The following is a 4,673-nucleotide window of genomic DNA, read 5'->3' as shown; positions in this document are numbered from 1 at the left end:
TGGAGATTGAAATAATGTTTCCACTTGTGGAGAAGATTAGAAAGAGGGGACACAGTTTAAAACTAAACGGTCTCCCATTTAAGTCAGAGATGGGGGAGATTGTTTCAGAGGGTTGTGAGTCTGTGGAACTTTCTTGAAAGAACAATCTAGGCAGAGGGAGAATGGAGTTGAGGTCACAATCAGATCAGTCGTGATCTTATTCAATAGGAGCAGCTTATTTGAGCCAAATTGACCACTTCTGCTCTTAATATGCATGCTCATGTGTTTAGGGTTACCACCAGTTCACCATTACCGTCTCAACAGCACTAGGGATGGTCAGTCCAAGTCCCACCAGTGAAGAAAAGAAAATCTTGCGTTATGATCGCAGCTAAATGTAATTCTAGACATGACAGATCCTGGAATGAGACTTGGCTTGATAGATCATATACTTAATTTTTCAGTTGGTTACTGTGGTCGTTAGCCACTAAAACACATTAATATGAGGCTGCAGATGTTTTTATTAACAGAACATAGTTTATTGCACAAAAGGGAAAATAAAAGGATAAACTCATGAAAGACAATTAAAAAGGTCCTAACACAAACAACAAATCAAAATGTCAACCCATTTCCTAACACTAGCCTGTTATAAATACTCAATCTCAGAGAAATATCACCCCGATATGAACTCTTTAATTTCCTACTTAACTGATTGTTCCCAGTTTCTTTGCCACAGATTGCTGAGACACTTGTACAATTTCTTTACAAATCTACATTGAAATGGATAAATTGCAAAAAGTACAATACTACATTGGTTGCAAGTACACTATCTCTGTTTCCATATTGACAAGATGCACCATATAAAAATGGAAATGTTAGGCTCAGGCCATCAGTTTAAAGCACGTGATATTCATTATTATCATTTTGTAATTTTGGAGATTTGTAGCTCAGGTTGTGGATCAGGTTGTAAGTTTGCTCACTGAGCTGGTAGATTTGTTCTCAGATGTTTCGTCACCATGCTAGATAACATCACCAGTGATCATCCGATGAAGGGCTGGTGTTCAGTCCCGTTTGCTATTTATGTATCTTGGTCTGTTATGGTGGGTGATATTGCGTCCGGTTCTTTTTCTGAGTGATTGGTAAATGAGGTCCAAATCGATATGCTTGTTAATGGTGTTCCGGTTTGAATGCCCGGCCTTTAGGAATTTCCATGCATGTCTTTGTTTAGCCTGTCCCAAGGTGGATGTATTGTCCCAGTCGAACTGGTGTCCCCCTTTGTCTGTGTTTATGGATACGAGTGATATCTGGTCATGTCTTTTGGTGGCCAGTTGGTGCTCATGTATCCTGGTAGCTAGTTTCCTGACTGTCTGTCCAGTGTAATGTTTGTTGGAGTCCTTGCAGGTTATTTTGTATATGATGCTCATTCTGCTGGTTGTGTGTACGGGATCTTTTAAATTCATCAGGAGCTGTTTCAGTGTGATAGTAGGTTTGTGGGCTATCATGATGCCTCGGGTCCTGAGTAGTCTGGTCAGCATCTCTGAGATGTCTTTAATGTATGGCAGGGTGGCTAGAGTTCCTGGGAATGTTGTGTCTTCATGTTAGATCTGTTGTGTAGGAATTTGCAGACTGCTCTTATTGGGTACTCATTGTTCCTGAATACATTATACAGGTGTTTTTCCTCAGCTTCTCTTAGTTCCTGGGTGCTGCAGTGCATTGTGGCTTGTTTAAATAATGTCCTAAATCAGCTCCATTTGTGGGTATTGGGATGATTGCTCCTGTAGTTGAGTGTCTGGTCAGTGTGTGTGTGGCTTTCCTGTAAATGCTGGTCTGTAGCTCTCCATTGGCTTTGCATTCTACCATGACGTCTGGGAAGGGGAGTCTATTGTTGTTCTCTTCCTCTTTGGTGAACTTTATACCAGTAAGGATGTTGTTTTTGTGTTTGTGGGTTTCTTCTAATTTGTTGCATTTTGTGACAACAAAGGTGTCATCCACATAGCATACCCAAAGCTTAGGCTGGATCATGGGAAGGGCTGGAAATGTGTTGCTGGAAAAGCGCAGCAGGTCAGGCAGCATCTAGGGAACAGGAGAATTGACGTTTCGGGCATTAGCCCTTCTTCAGGAATTCCTGAAGAAGGGCTAATGCCCGAAACGTCGATTCTCCTGTTCCCTAGATGCTGCCTGACCTGCTGCGCTTTTCCAGCAACACATTTCCATCTCTGATCTTCAGCATCTGCAGACCTCACTTTCTCCTCATGGGAAGGGCTGTTCGTTCTAACCTCTGCATAACTGCTTCTACTAAAAGTCCAGATATTGGTGATTCCATAGGCATCCCATTGATTTGCTTGTAGGTCTTGTCGTTGAAGGTGAAGTGGGTTGTGAGGCACAGGTCTACTAGTTAGAGGATACTGTCCTTATTGATGGAGTTGGTGCTGTCACATGTTTGTGGCCTTGGTTCATCTAGCAATGAGGCTAGGGTGACATTTATTGATGTGAACTCGTCGTCCTCTAGCTTGGTGTCTTTGATGATGTTAAGGAATTCCTGGGTGGAGTGGATGTTGTGACTTTAGTCTTCTACTAGGTGTTTCAGTTTGTGTTGCAGTTCCTTTGCTAGTCTATATGTCGGTGTAACGGGAGCAAAACTATGGGTATGAGGGGGGCCCTTTGTTTATTTATGTTTGCTAATCCATAGAAACGAGGTGTGTTGGATCCTTCAGGTTTCATTTTTTGTAAATCTGTTTTGTTAATTTCACCTGTCTTGTGAAACTTCCTCAGGATGCTGTAATACAGTGTTCTAGCTGTTGAATCAGGTCCATTGCCACCTGTTGGTAGGTGTCGGTATCTGGTAGTGTGTTTGATGGTCCTGCGCCCTTTGTCTGCCAGTAGGAATATGATATTTCTGTCTTTTCTGAGTCCTTCTATGGCTTTCCTTTCCAGTATTTTGAGGGTGTTCCTTTCTTTCTTTCTGCTTAGTGTTGGTGCTACTGCCTGTCCGATGGCCTGCTGGATTTCTTCCTTAAGTCCGTTGTCTTTTAGGGTGGACTCTAGTGGTGCTAGGAAGTCCTTTTTGTCCACGTCTCTGTAGTTGAAGTGCATCCCTTGTAGTAGTGGGGTGTTTTCCGTGCCTGTGAGTGGTCAATCTGAGAGGTTCTTTATCCAAGCTCTGAATTCTCCATGTTATTGCTGTGCATGAGCTTGGCCTGTTTTTCTTGTAGGGCTACATATACAAAATACTCTGCAAGGACAGCAACAAACATTACATTGGACAGATGGGTAGGAAACTAGTCACCAGGCCACATGAGCACCAAGTAGCCACCAAAAGACATGACCACCTTTCACTAGTATCCATACACACAGATGAAGAAGGACACAAGTTCGACTGGGACAATAAATCCATCCTAGGACAGGCTAAACAAAGGCATTCACAGGAATTCCTAGAGGCCTGGCATTCAAACTGCAACTCTATTAACAAACATATTAATTTGGACCCCATTTAACAACATCTCAGAAAAAGAACCGGAAGTGATATCACTCACCACAATAGACCAAGACAGATTATTAGCAAACGGGACAGAACACTATCACTTCATTGGAGGCTCACTGATGATGTTACCTATCATGGTGATGAAATGTCTGAGAACAAATCTACCAGCTCAGCGAGCAAACTTACAACCTGTTATCATTTTCTTTATTTTCCATCTAATCACATTTATTTCCAGACAAAACTGTTCGCATCACCCTTTTAGCACTTGTTCATTACCGTACCAACTTAGACATTTCTGCTCTTTTTCACAATCTTGGAACACCACGTCATCATTCCTTGGTGATTCAATCTCCTGCCACAAGTCGGGAGATAGCAGAATGTTTTTGAGAACAGCAGAGTCTTGCCTCATTGCACCATGGCTGCACGGGTTCCGGGAACTGGCCGGTTGCCTTCTAAGAATCTGAATTACAGTTAGATCATACTCAGAAGTAGCCCATTGGAGGCAGTTCAGAATATTGATACCTGAAATGAGTGGATTATTTTATGGGGATACTTTTGACAGACTGGATGTGCTTCCACTGGATTTTAGAAGAGTGAAGGGTGACTTGAAGTGTTTATAATTCTGAACATTCTTGACAAGGTGACCTTAGAAAGGATGTTTCCACTTGTGGGTGCTCCCAGGGAGGGGGAGCACTATTTAAAAATTAGGGGACGTCCTAATAGAGATGAAGAGAATATTTTTCCTCTATCAAATTTTGGGTGGCTTGGAACTCTCTGCCTCAGTAGGTAGTGGAGGTGGGTCATTGAATACTTTTAAGACAGAGGAGGATAGATTTGTGTCAGGCGAACATGAGGACTGCAGATGCTGGAGATTAGAATCGAGAGTGTGGTGCTGGAAAAGCATAGCAGGTCAGGCAGCATCCGAGGTGCAGGAGAATTGATGATTTGGGCAAAAGCCGTTCATGAGGAAGACAAGAGAATCAAATGGGTAGGTGGGAATGTGGAATTCAAACACAAACTGATCAGCCATGATCTTTTAGAATGCTGGAGCGTACTTGAGGGGCTGAATAGCCTACTTCAGCTCCTTATTTGTATGTTCATAGGTAGGTAGCATCTTCTAATGCCAGAAACCCCAGCTGTTCAGGCTCCAGGTTGTATAGCTGACCATGATTGACTGGCATGTTAAGTCCATTTACATGCAACCACATAAAGGCAA

At 42.6% G+C, this 4,673-nt stretch overlaps 1 pseudogene; it reads right to left on the bottom strand.

Moving 5' to 3' along the window:
• Nucleotides 1–680: 680 nt before the first annotated feature.
• Nucleotides 681–3,069, bottom strand: LOC148142520 (uncharacterized; annotated as a pseudogene).
• Nucleotides 3,070–4,673: the final 1,604 nt, after the last annotated feature.

The sequence above is a fragment of the Chiloscyllium plagiosum genome, unplaced genomic scaffold (assembly GCF_037043375.1).
Source record: "Chiloscyllium plagiosum isolate Xiang-an unplaced genomic scaffold, Cpla_swu_hap1 HiC_scaffold_28, whole genome shotgun sequence".
Classification (NCBI taxonomy): domain Eukaryota; kingdom Metazoa; phylum Chordata; class Chondrichthyes; order Orectolobiformes; family Hemiscylliidae; genus Chiloscyllium; species Chiloscyllium plagiosum.
Note: the sequence above shows the minus strand (reverse complement) of the source record. Positions and strands in the feature narration are given on the sequence as shown.